The sequence below is a fragment of the Ailuropoda melanoleuca genome, chromosome 2 (genome assembly GCF_002007445.2).
Source record: "Ailuropoda melanoleuca isolate Jingjing chromosome 2, ASM200744v2, whole genome shotgun sequence".
In the NCBI taxonomy this organism is placed as follows: Eukaryota; Metazoa; Chordata; class Mammalia; order Carnivora; family Ursidae; genus Ailuropoda; species Ailuropoda melanoleuca.
The window spans coordinates 157,711,476-157,729,006 of NC_048219.1; the positions used below are offsets into that span (position 1 = coordinate 157,711,476).

At 39.8% G+C, this 17,531-nt stretch overlaps 1 long non-coding RNA gene across 1 annotated transcript in view; it reads left to right on the top strand.

Annotated features, from left to right (window-relative positions):
• Positions 1–15,871: 15,871 nt before the first annotated feature.
• LOC117801114 overlaps positions 15,872–17,531 on the top strand; it is a 95,395-nt gene continuing 93,735 nt past the window's right edge. Inside the window, exon 1 of the long non-coding RNA XR_004623546.1 lies at positions 15,872–15,967. This is a non-coding gene — a long non-coding RNA (uncharacterized LOC117801114). The remainder of the gene's footprint in view (positions 15,968–17,531) is intronic.

The following is a 17,531-nucleotide window of genomic DNA, read 5'->3' on the forward strand; positions in this document are numbered from 1 at the left end:
AAGCCTTAGAAGAGCATCTGACACTTAGAAGCCTTTGTTTTTGTTTTTTTTTGAGGGAGAGAGCACATTTATGCAAGTGAGTGTGGTGGGGGGATGGTACAGGGGGAGAAGGAGAGAAAGAATCTTAAACAGGTTCCACACCCATCATGGAGCCCAACTCGGGACTGGGTCTCATAACTCTGAGATCATGACCTGAGCCCAAACCAAGAGTTGAACACTTAACTGATACAGCCACCTAGGCGCCCTACTTAGTAGGTTTTCAACACATACTTGTAAACGAATGAATAAAGAAGTGCCAACAAAGCAAGTAAGTCAGGGAGAAGGGAAAATAAACTATTGGCTCTATGTTTAGTATCCCGTATTGAATTCAAGACAATCATGTGATTTGATTTTCCATTTAATTCACTTTCCTCACTGAGGGGCTTGGGACTATTGCACAATGTAAGGGGAAATCAAATGGCATTTACTATACTGTATTATATTAGTGAAGTTTCTGTAGTATAATCTTGATGAATTATTTTGACCAGCGATTCTATGTAGATGAAATCATCAAACCTAACGAAGCTAGAATGGCTTGCACCCCAAAGCCCCGCATATCATCAGCAAATCAGGAATAATTGAGATTCGAACTTGGACTTTTGCCGTCTGTCGTCCAATGTTAATACTGCACCGCTTCCCCCAAATCAGAGAAGAACAAAGTATTTTCATTCCTAAGAGAAATGATTTAAAATCACGCTCAGAAAAATGTTGTCCTGGGTGTCTCCAAGATATTATGTTGTGAAATGAGCATCTTACGGAAATGTGGGCAGTCCTGGTGCATGGGACACAAAGCGCAAGGACAAGCGGGCAGAGGATGGGATACTAAGCTGCTCGGGCTGCCGGAACAAAACACCAGACTGGGGGCTTAAACCACACACATTTACTTTCTCACAGTTCTGGAGGCTAGAAGCCCCTGATCAAGGTGCCAGCAAATTCTGTTTCTGGTGAGAGCTTTCTTCTTGGCTTGCAGACTGCCACCTTCCTGCTGTGTCTTCCTGTGGCCCTTCCTCAGAGTGTGCACTTGGGGAGAGAGGGCCAGGAACGCCCTCTCTTCATCTTCTTCTAAGGACACCAAGCCCATCGAGTGAAGGCCCGGCCCTTATGACCTCATTTAATCCAATTACCTCCCTAATGGCCCCATCTTCAAATACTGTCCCATTGAAGGTGGTTAAGGCTTCAACATATGGACAGAATTCGGTCTACAACAGGCAGCCTAGGAAGTTAGAGGGAATGCAGGGCGCCAGCTCAGCAGAGTGAGGACGATCCCAGGTCTCAGATTTCGATCACGTGCCTTCCAATTCAGACTCTACCTCTCGCCCACGTCAGGGGCAAATCCCATTTTTCTGGAGGCTGAACCTTATACATACAATTTTAGAAGCCCTCTTTAAGACAAAATACAAAATTAGGTACAGAGTCTTGGAAGGGGCCTGTGCGAATAAGGGGCTCTGAGGCTTACCCTTCGTTAATTTCGTAGCAGATTCACTTCTACTTTTCATGCAGCTAAGCAAATTATTAAACCTCTCTCTGAGGCTTGCTTTCCTCAAATGTAAATGTAGATAATAATTATTATATTTAAATCATAGGGATGTTGAGAGGATTAAATTAAATTGTAGCTAATAAGCTTTCCTTGTTAGCTATTATTCCTGTCACCTTGATTATTATTCTCACCGTCGTCATCAGCATTCGGCCCCTCATTTCACAGGTGAGGAAATAGACAAAATCTGGTATGACTCTCCCTACATCACACAACCTGTTTGCTGGGAGCCAGGGCCAGAGTAATTCCTCCTGACTCCCGGTCTCTGCACTTCCCACGGCTCTGCAGAGACGCCTTTTGTGCTGCTCCTTCCCTGGACTTCATATCCCTAACGAGGATATTAGCACAATCATAATCTTTGTCCCCAGTATCTCCTCTGTGGCTGTTACAGAACAAAAGAAGTCTAAACAGCAGATATGACTTTTGTTGAATTGAAGCTTTATTTTCAGTTTTATATACATCTAATGGGGTAAAAGTTTAGGAAGTAGAAAGCTATATTCATTAAATGCAAATTTTTGTTATTTTTTATTGGAGGCTAAGTTTCCATCGCTGTGTGGGATGAAATAATGACTTAGAAACAAAGATGTTTCTATGTAATCTCATTTGGGAGTGACTCCCAAGTTCCCACATGTGCAAATTTTGTTAGGGACATAGATTTTCCTGGGAAAGGTCTGAGAAGTCAGTCCCAAGGACTGTGACCTGCCCCTTGGAAACATGTACGGGATGACAGGACTTGGCTCTGCTCCATTCCTCTTAACGGTCCCACATATGTGAGAATCTTTCCATGTTATCCTGACTCTGATAGAACTCTGGGTCTCAGAGCCGCTTTTAACATTTTTATTTTATTTTATTTTACTTGTTTTTAACACTTAAAATACAGATAATGTTGATTCCAATGTTCTTGATATTTTCCCCTCTCCACACATATTCTGGCTTGCTCCTCAGGGCTGGACAGTCTAAGAATGATTATTATTAAATCCAAAGATGCTGGTCCTTAAAATTAGTACATTTAAAGGGTAGGCAACATTTGACTCATGGCTCTAAATCTTTGCCCTCTGTGTCTGACTGGAAAAAAAAATACAATAACAAAATCCTGCCATAAACATTTTTCTCATCTCTCTCATTTTCAAATTGGCATAATTATAGACTTTTTGTGAAACCATCAAAACAAACTATGTAGAGATTTAATAGAGTCCACAGATGTGTAAGACATGGATTAGCATAGATTTTCTGGCTCTGGTCCTGGCTGCAGTAAGCATGAGTGTTATTTATTTATTTATTTAAAAAATTTTTAAAGATTTTGTTTATTTGTTTGACACAGAGAGAGAGATAGCAAGAGAGAGAGCACAAGCAGAGGGTGCGGCAGGCAGAAGGAGAGGGAGAAAGAGGCTCCCTGCTGAGCAAGGAGCGTGATGCAGGGCTCCATCCCAGGACCCTGGCATTATGACCTGAGCCAAAGGCAAACACTTAACCAACTGATCCACCCAGGCGCTCCAGCATGAGTGTTATTTAACCTGTAGCTCTTATTTATGTACAAATAGCAAATAAAGTTTTGGAAGTTCCTGGAGGAAAAATGTCACTTACTTGTAAAGAGGTTAGGGATATCTTATGGTTTTTAGTATTATCATTATTAATATATCTATTAGAAATACTGTTGCTAATGTTATGTGACTAGCAAACCAATACTAATTTGTGCCTGTAGGATCTTCATGGAGACACCCAGTCCATCTACCAAATCTGCTATTTGTTGAACAGCCAAGAGTGTGTGGGAGAAGAGAACAATCAGGAGAATTATAGGACAGCCAAGCACACCTGCCAAGGAAACTTGCCTCTTCTCCATCCTTCAAGATAGGCAATGGAGAGCTGGTGGCCTTTACCTCTGGCCGCGGCACCTTGCCCACCACCCACCTGCAGGCCCTCTGCTCCGCTGGTCTCTGGTGGCCACACTGTCATCCTTCAGTGTCAGTCTCACATCCCTGTCTGCTCTTGGCCCTCAGTGTCCTGGGTCCTTGTTTCCCATCGAACTCTCTTTTTTGGCCACACTCTGTTGAGCAGAGATTCTCACTGGCGTCAGGGCTCAATTTACTGCCCTATTCTTTGTTTAAACAACTTGTAATACCTTGAGTTAAAAGAGTTATTAAGACGTTAAATTCTTTTAAAAAAATATTTATTTATTTATTTGAGAGAACGAGCGAGTGAGTGGGGGGGGGGGAGAGGCAGAGGAAGAGAGAGAATGTTGAGCAGACTCCCCGCTGAGCATGGGGCTCGATCCAGGACCCTGATATCCTGACCTGAGCTGAAACCAAGGGTCAGCAGCTTAACTGAGCCACCCAGGCGCCCCAAGATGCTAAATTCTTGTAGACATAAGAGATCACCTGATCATGAGGACTGCCGGTCTTTTCTTTGTAAACTCCTTTTGTGTAATACAGAAAGACGTGAAGAATGGTTTCTTGGTCAGTAAAACATGAAAACAATTTTTAAAAATATCTGCATGGATCCAGATATTATCTTCTACCAAGTCTCCTCATGTGATGCCTATCCCCACATTAGTCCAAATGCTGATATTTGCCAACATGAGACAACTACGTCTTAATGTTTATAAGCAGAGTACAGGGTCGAAGAACAGTATCTTTTCAGACTTGAACTTAGAGTAGTCATTCTCACTCATATCATTTATTCGACAAATATGTGCCAGGCACTATCCCAGGTGCTTGGGATAAATCAGTCAACAAGACAGACTAAAAACAAACAAACAAACAAACAAACAAATAAATAAAAATCCCAGTCCTCATGGGCTTATTTTTCAGTTAACAAATTTATATCAAAATGCAGGTGGATTTCTATACTTGCTTGCATCCTACAGACATGTCCGCATCTGGCCTTTGGGATATAGCAGTTCGTGTTGGTAGGAAATGGTGTGCCTCCTGACAAAGTGACGGTTATGTCATAGGCTGACTTTTCAAACAGGATGGGCTTTGGCAGACTCCTCTTGGAATATGTATGCAAGATGCTTTCCATGCTTCTCCAGAAAACCAGTGTGACACACCTTTCATTTGAATAGGTTTGTGCCATTGGTCGTGAGATACTACAATCCCAACTCAGGTTTGTATAAGCAATGTGTTGTCAGCCTACCCAGAGCCACCATGCAGGGTTTTTATTTCTTTTTCTATTGATACTACAGAGTTCAAAACAGCTAAATAAAATATAGTTCGTTGTTTCTATCCCAAAACTTGTAACTACTTTTTCACTATTTTCAGTGGTAAAAACAAGTTTAGAAGTAGGCTTTAGATAAAGCATGGAGAATTGTCGTCGCTTAGGAGATTTGGAAAGTCAATAATTATGCTTGGATTAAAAGAAGACCATTAATACACACAGGACATGGATCAGCATGGATTGTGTGTGTGTGTGTGTGTGTGTGTGTGTGTGTGTGTGTGTGTGTGTATCTTAGGGAATAGAGCAAATATGAGTTGACAGTTGGAAAAATGTAAGGTATCCTCTGGCTCCAGAATGAGTAATTTCTCAGATGCTTCATAAATGCACAAAGATGCTCCTGGGACTGGATTTTTAAATCTCTGAATTAGCTTAAACAGTTGTAAAATCACATAGAGACAGTTTACAATTGACTGCAAATCAAAGGAAGCTCCTATATGTTGTTTGTTCTAGCAGGCATGGGGAATGTGTTGAACTTGTGAAATGTGCTTTTGATAACCCATTAACAAAATCTGCCTTCAGTTACAACCTCCTACCTTCCAAAGCCTCATTTTCCCTTCTTACCCCCATATTAGAGAATGTCAAAGTCCTCAGCGCCAGGCACATCCAGGAGGCAGTTTTCAATATAGGCTGTGACGGCTCATTGAGAGCACCTGGGCTGTATTCCTGGTTAGCTCCTTTACATCCCTAGTCCTGACATCACAACTGATTTCTGTCAGCTCTAATGTGCCTGAAAAATTTCTTTCAAGGCAGTTTCCTCTTCTAACACATCCTAGGGGAATTTCCCCTAGGGGGTGTGAGGCAACATTAGATTGTGACTGTGATAAGATATTCCCATGTTGGAAGAGTTCCGTATGACAAGCAGCACATTACATCTGTTGTTTTCCTTATATAGGGTATATTTCACACTGAATGATACTGGAACACAACCCAGGACTCTGTCTTAACTCCCCTGCAGTCTTGTACTGCCTCCTCCTCAATGACAGCAGATCCCGAAACACTCAGTGACATATGGTAGCCTATCTGGGAAGTGTGCTGAACGGAGTGCATTTGCTTTCTGACTCTGGAGTATTGTGTTTCATTTCGGGCATCATATTTTTTAAAGGGGTATTGACACTGGAACTCAGCCACCAGAAATATTTTTTGGAACAAAGTAGGAGAAAAAAATAATTACATTCATATGTGCATAACCAGTAACTGCACAGAAGAGTGCTCCGAGAATAGTGAAGTCAGCAAAGTGCTATGAGGAGCCGTTGAGAGAACTGGAAGGTGTTCAGCTTGGATGGAGCAATTGTTTATTTATTTCTTTGGTGGGGGTGGGGTGTAGTGGCGATGATTCAGATGTTTGAAAGGCAAATCATTTTTTCTTTTCCCATGTAGTTCCAGCTGGCAGAACTAGAGTCGATATGTGGGATTCACGGGTAAATAGATTTTTTTCTGTATAAGGAAGGCCATTCTGCTTATTAGAGTTGTACAATAATGGAATATATATGTGCAAGCGAAAGCTACAAGAGCTTGTAAAGAGAATTTCTGCACTGAATAAGTGGTTAGGTCAGACCTATGAAGATTCCTTCCAATTCAAACATTCTGTAGAATTTGGAATTAGAAGTTTCTTGTTCAATTTTCGTTTTGACAGAGGATTGATAATGGATTGAAAGGCTTCTTTTTTTTTCTTCCTATATCCCTTAATAGGATAAGATGATTAAGCCAACTAAGCCATTCCATGGCTTTAATAAAGTTGGTTTTACATCCTTTTTTTCCCTTTTTTTTTGTTTTTTGAGTTATTTTCTTTTTTGGAGTACATAATCCTGTATTAAGGAAAACACAATATCAGCTAGGTATCCTCATTATAGCCTGCACAAACTCTGAAGATTTTAACTGAGCATTGGTGTCTTGTTACTTCCCTGCTTGGAGAGCTAACCTGGGGATTTTGCCCACTCAATATCCACTCCCATTTCCTCTAATTTTCCACCTCCCCACTGCACATAGTCTTGACATTCCCTTCAATCAAAGATCCTTTGCTTTTCCAGGCAAAGGGGTGGGAACTGACCCACAGGGGGCCAATCGGACTCTGTCCTGGGAATTTGAATGTTGAGTACTAGGGTCCAAGGACTGAGAAGAGTTGGAGCTGAGTGGTTCACTACAGTGCACTGTGAAGGGAGAGTCTTTTAGCTCCTGTTGCCTACATCCACATGCAGATGGCAAGTTGATCTCACAAGTTGTGTATGTTTGTTATGTATCTGTATTGCTTGATTGTTAAATGAGAAATTTATATCAAGATTTGGAGTGTGACCTTGTATGTTTTCAATAAGGGAAAATGATAAATACACAGTGCGTACACTTAAGTATTTCTAGGAGAGAGATTTCCATGGACTCATTTAACTAGAGGCCTTAGGGTGTGAGAATTCCTGCTTCCTGAAGTGCTAGAAAGTTAAGGTCAAATGCTGGATGTGTTTCAAGTTCTGAGACAATGCCAGCCAATTTCAAAGCTGGTGTTTGTGTGTGCGTGCATATGTGTGTGTACAGAACTGGGGAGGAAAGGCAGCTTCTAAAACTTTGCTTTGAAAGATGCCAAAACACTGAGCCACATATTTGTATGGGAAAGATCTGTGTGTTTGGATGAAACCTGTCTCGTTCATAAACACAAAGCACAGAGAGGCCTCGCTGCTCTTGCCCTGCTTTTGAACTTTTGTTCGCATTAAACAATTTCCCTCACCTTGGCTGTTGAACTTCCCTTGTAGTGAAATTCACAAGTACAGTGAGTTGGCAAGACAATGATGGAAAGAAAGGGTGTGTTGGACTAGATTGCATTTTTCCTGAACACTCTGAAATATCAGGATGTATGGAACATGAGTCATCACTTTCTGTTGGAAACTTTTATGACCTTTACAGAGTAGGTCAAATTCCTCCCAAGCTGTGCTTCTTCACACCCGAGTGCATGACAGTAAAAGGGCAAAACCGAGGGAGGCAAAAGCATATTCATATTTTTTTCTTGCAATCTGTTACACATTATTGTTTTTTGACACACTTTGCTTCACATGACAGTACTAATGGTGGAAACTAAGGTCAAGAGTGATGAGAGACTTGCCTGGTCTGCCTTGCATGACTCTTCAAACTCAGGTGGGGTAAACCCAGAGCCCTGCTAGAATGAGCATGATAGAGAAGGCGAGGGAGGTCTTGCTGAGGATTTGGAAAAATACTTGTTACAGGAGAGGACCCTGAGGGAAGAAGGCCACATTCTAAATTGTGAATCCCAGCCACTTAACAAATTTGGACTTGATTTGACAGACAAGAACGAAACAGGCAAAAGTACTGCAATGGTGCTCTGACCAAGGACCATTTTGTGGATGGCCATACAATCCTACAACTCTTGTCAGCCTGAGGGCATTATAGTGTGACTGCTGATGTCAATAGGGAAGATCTGAACTATTAAGAAAGGTTGGTGTTGGGGCGCCTGGGTGGTGCAGTCGTTAAGCATCTGCCTTTGGCTCATGGCGTGATCCCGGCGTTCCCGGATCGAGTCCCACATCGGGCTCCTCCGCTGGGAGCCTGCTTCTTCCTCCCCCACTCCCCTGCTGTGTTCCCTCTCGCTGGCTGTCTCTGTGTCACATAAATAAATAAAAAATCTTTTTTTTTAAAAAAAAAGAAAGGTTGGTGTTGCATACACTATGCTGTTAAGAACCTAGGAACTGGGGTGTGGGGTAAGGGAGCCAGCTGGGAAAATTCACTGAAAAATTAAGTCTGAACAGCCAGGGAAGAAGCCAACTGTGTCAGCCCCCTTGTTTTAATTCTATAGGAATACTTCATCTTGGAACAAATCATTTAGAAATGCAGAAAACTACATGGTGAATTTTTCTTATTTAAAACTTGCACCTTTAAGGCTTCTGATAATTTTTTATTTTAACAAATTTTAATGAGACTCTTTCCAAAATGAATTATACACTTTTTGCTTTCTTAAAAGATTTGGTTAAGATACTGTAACATTTTCATTTTTTCTGTTTACCGTCAGATGCTTGTCTGTCACTTCTCGTGTCTGCCATTCTGCCTCTGATAGACTTTCTCCCCATGTCTAATTTGCTGCTTGTAAACGGTGATGGCTACAAATTCAGCATGGATAAGCTTAGAAATCTTAATGATATATGCACTTAAGTCAAGTGCATTAATTTTAGTGAAATGAGTTTGGTGATGTGCATTTTAGCTTCTTGGAGACCTTTAAAGATGTTTCTCAGAGGACTTTTTTGGTCCATCTTTATTTCTCAGTTGTGCCTTAGACATTTCAAGTTACCAGATGAGTGAACTCAGATAAGCAAGAGTCATCAGACTGACTGTTCTTCAAAGGTTAGAAAAAGAATCAAATCTATCTGTCATCCAATTGGGAGTTGGAGTCAGCTCTGCAGAGTAGGTGGCAAAGTCATTTAAATTCAACAGCTTAATTGCGATTCCCATGCTGACTCTGTCTGAGGGAATGCAGAGGAGTCCTTCATAGAGAAGATGCTGTGTCAGCAGAAGGAAGCGCAGCGGACAGCTCCTGAAGACACGCCATGCTGGAGGCAGGCTGGAAGGGCAGTGCTCGGATGCAAGAGGCAAAATGGGAGGAAGCCTTCGTAGTGTGGCTGAGGTACTCCGTGACCATGACAGGGAGGTAGCAATCTGGGGTTTTTAATCGAGCCATCTGTAAAACTGTGGGTGACCTGTGCTTTGGAGCTGTAATTATCAAGAATTCAAATGCCCCGTAAGACTTAGAGCATCTTGAAGTTGGGAAGAAGTGCCCCCCACCACCAATATTTTATTTTAGAATAAGGAACCTAAGCTGAGGACAAGGTCTGTGCCCTAGAATGACCTAGCACAAGAACCCAGACTCTGTGACTCCAAAGCCAGTAATATTTTTTCTTATACTATAATTGTTTTAAATGTAAAATGTTGTGAATGCAGTCAAAGGTTTTCCACTAGAAACAAACCTATTCTAGTTTCTGGATAGAAAAATCTTGATCTTAAGATTAGGTGATTTTTCACATTGAAGTAAAAAAAAATGGCAATTGATCATCTATGGTATGACGGCAAAATGATTCAGAAAAATTGTTTTTATCTATTTTTATCTATCAGTAGATGGCAGGAGATACCATCAAATCAAGATTAAAAAGAGAGAGCAAATGATAAAATTCAGTTATCGTTCCTTGTATTACCTGGAAAAATTGGTATCCAGGGTAGTGAGCATGCTGTTATGTTGGTACCTGGGGAGAGGGTATTTTTGAATATGGATTTGAGTTCAATTATTAGTTTCCTGATTAATCTGGCATGATTATAGTTGGTTTAAAACAATAGTCAAATGTTGGAACTCAATTTACTCTCTTTTGAAGAGACACCTGGAGAAATGATTCATCACTCATGTTGCTAAGATTAATTGGGCATTATAATTGTGTTAAGTGGAATTCACACACCATGTAAGAATCCAGGAGCTTTTCCTATTTTCTTTTACTCCCCCCCCCCCTTCAAGCAGAGATGAGGGAATATAGAGCTAGCTAACTTCAGTGTGGGTTAGGGAAATCCAGCATCATAACTGGCTTTATCCAAGGTTATGCAGACAGAAACTACAGTTAAAACAGTATTAACTAAACACAAGGATGTTTTCCACATGTTTTAATAGACTCCTCTGCTCCCACAAGCTAACGATTTTTCTATCCAAATAGAGGTCATTTTCATCAAGATTAAATTTGATTTTACTTATTAGTTTTTCTGAAGTGCAGAATTCTCTTAGAAGCAGTGGTCCCAAGTTTCCTTTATTTGAAGATTATAGAAAGGGGAAAAGCCTGTGGAATTTTTAAGAATTGAAATTTTCAGTCTTCAAGTGTTTTGCTCCCTTTTCATCCACTTGTCACCACTTCACAATGCTATGACTCTTCTCTGTGATACAAGCATTTGAATCAGCTACTTTATTTCTTTTTAACTCTTTCATCATTTGAATCTTATTTCTTGGAGAGTTTTTAATAAAAAGCTCAATCCATTTATTGATTTTCTTTTCTCTCTTAGACAACAATTTAACTGAAAACAATCCGTAGGTTAGGAAGGCACACTGAAAGAGCATTTCATGGGAATTATGTCTACCATCAATCTTGGTTAATGCTGAGTTGGAAATCATCATGGGCGTGGCCCTTAGGGCTCTCTAGGTGGGGCAGTGTGCTGCAGAGAGCATTCAATCTTGGAAAACAAAAATGGAACTGGATTTGCTTTCAAGTCAACCCTATTACTTTTTCTTGGAAATTTCTCCACTGGGAGGAAAATTTTACTCAAAAACACATTGTGACCTCCTTTTTAAAAAAAAAAAAATCCAAACTGTGACCAGTACCAGAGTATCCTGTCAAAGACTATAAAACACAATCTTTCTAGTCTCTGTGGTATGTCGCCTGAAATTCCCACATTTGTCAATCAATCAGTGTTACTGAACTTGACATTGTGTTGTTGCACTGTTGGAAATGCTCTTTTGGGTCAAGGTACAGTACCGCTAGGTGTGGGAAGGTAGGCATGGGGCATGGAGTAGCCTGAACACCTTTTTACAGTGATTTTGTAATTTGTTATATGCTGTAAATCTAATATCCTTTTCTATTGTTCAGTAACACCCCTTTCATACTCCAAAGTGGCAATAAATTACATGGTCACCCTATTCACTGGTTGTCTCCTTCTCCTTACTTCGCTTTCAGAAGAGTCTGCTTCTCCTGTTTTGTGTGCCATGATCTACTGAACTCTCAAGCATTAAGGATGCATGATCTATTCTTATCATATTCTCCTCTGCCTGAACCTTGTTTGTAACAAAGAATCTTATAAATTCTTTCATATTATTAAGTTATAAATGATGAATACATTTTAAGTACTATCTTCATTAATGTATGCTCATTTTAGTAGAAAACTTTTAAAACCAAAGAACCACATTTTTAATGTGGCAATTGTGAAGATCTGTGAAGAGTCTGAGATGTTACCCTACTTGCAAACTAACATGTTAGCCTGTCAGTTTCATGGATGCTGGCAGAAGATATGAAACACCTGGGTCAGAGACAAAGGACAGTTTATTACTCACAGTGATATTTGTAGCCAGATATTGGTCATAATTCTCACAGGGTGGTGGGAAGAGGGCCAGGTGACACTTGCACATATGGTGGTTGCGTTACAGGAAGGGAATCTAGAACATAGTGAACTCAAATCTTTGAAAATGGACAGTAAGCATGTCTGCTGTTTGCTCTGGATGGAGACACTATATATTCCATGGCTGTTCACTAGATAAACATGCTAAAGAAGAGAGTTACGGATAAAGACATGCTAAAACATGAAAGACCCGTGGAGATTTGTCTCCCAACAACGATTGCAGATCAATAAGAGGACTGGGAGAGATTATTTTGGAAACCTGTTTCTAGCAAATTTTTAGCCATGTACTTTGCTTATGCTGAGGTCTGACTTAAGTTTTCCAAATCATCCCCAGAAAGGTAGTCTTCTTACTTTAAGTATATTTATATCAGTACATATATAAGTAAGATCTTTTTTTTTCCTGATAGCAAGAGTGATATCACCAAAGGACAATCTCTATTAAAATACCGGCAGGGCACCTGGGTGGCTTGGTTGGTTAAGCGTCCGCCTTCAACTCAGGTCATGGTCCCAGGGTTCTGGGATCAAGCCTCACCTCAAGCTCCCTACTCAGTGGGGAATCTGCTTGTCCCTCTCCCTCTGCCCCTCCTCCCACTCGTGCTCTCTCTCAAATAAGTAAAATCTTTAAAAAAATATTAGCCTCTTAAATGCTTAATACATATTTATTTTATATTAAATTGAGATCATTTTATGTACAGTGTAGTATCTTGCTAGTTTGGCTCATTTACATATTGAAAGCATTACTTCAAGTCATGAAATGTTCCTTTATATTATGAATTTAAAAATAATTGCATCATATTTTATCATGGACATACCGACTTCTAAAACTATTCCTTTATTGTCTGACAGTTTGTTACCAAGTACTCATACATCAAATAATCTGGCCTATAAATGCCTTTTAATGCCTTTAGCTAGATTCCTCTAAGAAGGATTATTGAGCTAAAATATTTAACTTTTTTCAAAGTCCTTGATCTCCACTGCCAAATTGCTTTCAAGAAAAGATTACATCAGTTTATACACATGGCATAGTCTCTGATATCACTTTTCTCCCCACATAGTCCTTACAATTGAATTTTTTAATTTTTAAAATCCTTTAATAAGACAGCTGAAAAACATATTTTTTACTTATTATTAGTGAGGAGGAAATATTTTCTTTTGAGTTAATTTGCCATTTGTATTTGTTCTTTTATGAATTATTTATTCATGTTCTTTACTCATTATTCTAAAAATATTTTATGACTTTTCTTACTAAAGAAAAACTTTCTCAAAACTCTACATGTAACATTTTGTATACTAGAATTTTATCGGATATCTCCTCAATATATTATTTTTAATATGTAATTCTAGTTTTAGATATTTGAAAATTAAAAATGATTTATTAAAATAGCTAACTATTATCCATATGATTTGTTTCTGCTGCTTAGAAATTCTTGCCTTTTTAGGGATTAAATATTTACTTTGTATTTTTTCATGTATTTTATATATTTTTAACATTTTTACATTTAATTTTTTAAATGTGTATTTCTAAATACAGATGATCTCCAACTTACAATGGTTCAAGTTATGATTTTTTGACTATGGTGGCATGAAAGTCATGTGCATTTAGTAGAAACCAGACATAAAATTTTGAATTTTGATCTTTTCCCAGGCTAACGATGTGTGGTAATATACTGTGTTGAGATGCTGGCCGTGGAGGTGAGCTGCGGCTCCCAGTCAGCCCCGTGACCACAAGGATCCCCAATGGATATGTTTACAATCATTCTGTATCCATACGACAATTCTGTTTTTTGCTTTCTGCACAGTGTTCAATAAATTACATGAGATATTTAAGAATTTACATGAGATATTCAACGGTTCATTATAAAAATTGGTTTTGTGTTAGATGATTTTGCCCAACTATAGGCAAATATAGATGTTCTGAGCACATTTAAGGTGGGTGAGGCTAAGATCTCATAGCCAGTAGGTTAGATGTATTAAATGCATTTTCGACTTGTGATGGGTTTATTGGGCTATAACCCCATAATAAATTGGGAAATGTGTACATTTTGATATGGGATATAGGCAAAGACATTTTCCTCCCTAAATAGCCATTTTGCCCAACAGTGAATGAGCTATTCCTCACTCAATTATTGTGGTGCTTCCTTAATCTTGTACTAATGTTGTATTTTAGAGTGTCTGTAAAATTAAGTGTTTGAGGTGTATCCTTCCCACCCTTCACAAATGCATTCTTGAACAACAACCATGCCTTGGATACAGGCTGCAACTTACTGTTTTAGCTCCTAAGGACTGGCATAAAATATATGAGAAATCTTTGGTTTCATCTATTGATAAGAAGAAATTCAATGACACAATACTTACTATAACTCCAACATATGCTCCAAATGTCAACAAAAAATATTTTCCCAAGTTTAAGAAAATATTTAAATGGTAAAGGTAAAATATACCATGATTTTTTTCCACCAATCTTCCGTTTTTAATTTTTTGAGTCCTTGAGAAGTGAAAACTTGCACTACATTCTTATAGTGTGAAGTAACCTGTTTTAATATTCAGTTCTTATTCATTTGGAAAGAATTTGCTTCTCAAGTGGCACAAAGCATTTTCCCCCTCTCGTGATAGTCGTGGAGATAGGGAGGATCTTCTTGAGAGACAGGCAGTGGAGTTGGTGGAAGGGAAAAGAGGAGTAGGGAAAGATTAAAGTTTTTTCCTGTTTTTTCTTTCAGAGCCAGATAATACTAGGCAAAGCCTGGTTTCATGCAAAATCGATGGGGGTGAGTTATTTTGACAGAAATTTGCTATCCTTCACTGATCATGTGGTGCTCCAGATTAAAAATATTTTAAGCCAGTACATTGCTGGTAATTTATTAGGCAGTATGAAATAATAAAAACAATACAAAAGCCTGAGCTGAAAATACTTGGACTGGTGAAACAGAAGGTCTGTGTAATTGTTGGATGCTTTTGGGAGTTTTACCATTATAGGTTAGTGCAAGAGAAGAACATGGTTACTAAGTAGATGTGGGCACTGTCATTTCTTGTAAAACTGTCTTCCTCCGTATTTTCCTACACGGGTTGTGCCTTTTCCCTAGAAGAAAAAAAAAGAACTCGGGAAAACATTTTTTTGTTATCAGTCTAGCATGTAGTTTTATTTCGGTTTCATTCAAATCTAAACAATGGATTTACATCTCTGAATTGAGACAGTGTTCATGAGTATCAATGTAAAAATTACATTCTTCACAGAATACAGCAACACTGGGGTCCATGAAGCTCACTCTCAATGAATTTGAGTTATTATTATTATTTTTTCATGCCAGTGGGTCACCAGCCACTGGATCCTATGTTGCAGGAGCTCAACTGCTTCGGAGATGCTTGGGATAGCGGAGTAGCAGGTGCTCTGACCTCGTAGGAGCTCAAGGGGGCTTCAGGAAGATCAATACGCATTGCACAGAGAGTCGAGCGGAGGCAGAATCCAGTTAAGCACAGATTTATACCCCGTCGCCCCGGTCCCATCCTGGCTGTGCCACTTGGCTTGAAATTTTTGTGTCAGCCACTTAACTTTCTCTCTTTTAGTTTTCTCATTTGTAGGATAGATAATAATTCTACCCATGAGTGTTGTTATGAGCATTAAAGGGTCTAATCTATATAAGGCACTTTGAACAAGGACCAGTACAGACTAAGAACTTGATGTAAATGTTTGTTATATAAATAAAAGAAACTCCTAAAGACAGGTATGAAGGCAGGAGAGGGAGAACAGGCACATGAAGTCTCCAGGGGCTTGTTTGTCTGAGATGGAGGATTCCAGGCTGGGGAGAGTAGAGAAAATGGGTGTTGAGAAGATTCTGGGGCCCACAAAGTTTGCATTCACTTCACAGAGTGAGATTAAGACCATAATTATCCAAGGGAAGTGACTGATTTCCGTATGCAGTGTGTGAGGAGAAGCAAGACAGAAGCAGCTGTGGGACAGCAAGAGTAAGACCTGGGAAGCCCAACTTGGTTGTTCTTTGAACTCCCCAAGCGCTCATGTGTTTTTGAGTCACCTCAGATGCTTTTGGAAAGTGGGTGAGCTATATATTTACTCATTTAATGAAATAAAAGAGAAGTCCAAGTCATAAATAATTAAGTAAGTGTTGGGCCAGGAGATCATAGGCAGAACAGGACGTGGATTTAGGGATTCTGGGGGAATACTAACTTTCAGGCCCTACAAACTAAGCGTGGATGAGGCAGCAGGCACATTCTCTTGGGGGACTGGGCTCAAGGAAAGGTAGTTACAGACGAAGCTACTCTCGGGGTAAACGCGTAGAGATCTTGAACAAGTGAAAACACAGAATTTTCTTTTAATTTAAATTGAGATGTTTTCAATATAACAGGCAACAAGGGCTTGGGGTAGAAGCAGAGAGAAGAGGAGAGGAGAGAACACAAAGAAATATTTTAATGTCGGGGTGGCTTTGCCCCCTGCAGCAAACATCCAGAGACGCACTGCCTACAGTCTCTCACCTAAAAGGAATCACCGATGGAAATACTGTTTTCGATAATAACTTCTGTTAGCAGTGAAAGTATGTTTTTGAATTAAATTTGGAAATTTCCTCAAAGTTGCTTCTTCAAAGACAAATGACTTTCTTACAATATGTCTAGTTAAATAAAATACTGGATGTGAAAGGCTTTGCAAAATAGTAGCGTGCTCCGTAGATGTAAGGTGTTATCATCATGTAGTGTGTGTTAGGAAACACGCAGTAAAAAAAGACTATTTTTGTGAACTAAATAGCCAAATATGGGCTGCACGACAGCACCCTGAAGTGGAGTAATAGTGGATGAACAGCCACGCCTAGACAGGGTTGATGAGTGCGTGGACACCAACCTGGAAGATTACCACCAGGATACCACAGGGTCTTTCGTTTTGTTTTCTTTCCTTGGACCTTTCTTGGTTACTGTTTTTCAATGAGTTAAAGACACACTTATCGAATCTGCAGACAAGACTAGTAGGGGGGAGATAACTTTATACGTCAACCTTGGGAAGTGTGCTGTGTGGGAATAAACCAAGCTCCGGATAGGCTAGGATCTGGCCCAAGATGACTCATACCATGGGAGATACAAGTATGAGTAACCTAGTCTTCGGCTAGACTACTAATTCACGCGGTAGGGTGGCAGAGTTATTTGAAACTGAGCAATATGAATCTAGACAATACATGCCTCGACCACTTTGCTTGATTATTCACTCATTTATTTAATGAACGCAAAGTGCCTATGCTTACCTCGGGGATTGATCTGAGCATCAGACGCATATTACTCGTTAACTGTCAACACAATCTTACGAGGTAAATACTATTTTTATTTTCACTGAATAGTTTAGAAACTGAGGCATAGGCAGGTAAGTAACCTGCCCAAGGTCATACAGCTGGAAAGTGGATTCCAATGCAGGCAATCCGGTTGGGGAATCCATGCCTCTGACCACCATGGTATGCCGTCTCTTCTCTATGTTACACTCCTTTCAGTCTGGGCCCAGCTTCACACAGCTGGATCTGAGATGATCCTGCCTTCTCCTTACACCTGGGAGCCCCAGAGTCTCTGAGGTTACAAAGGAAGCAGTGAGCCTTTATGGTTCCGTGGTTGCTCTTTTGACCTACCT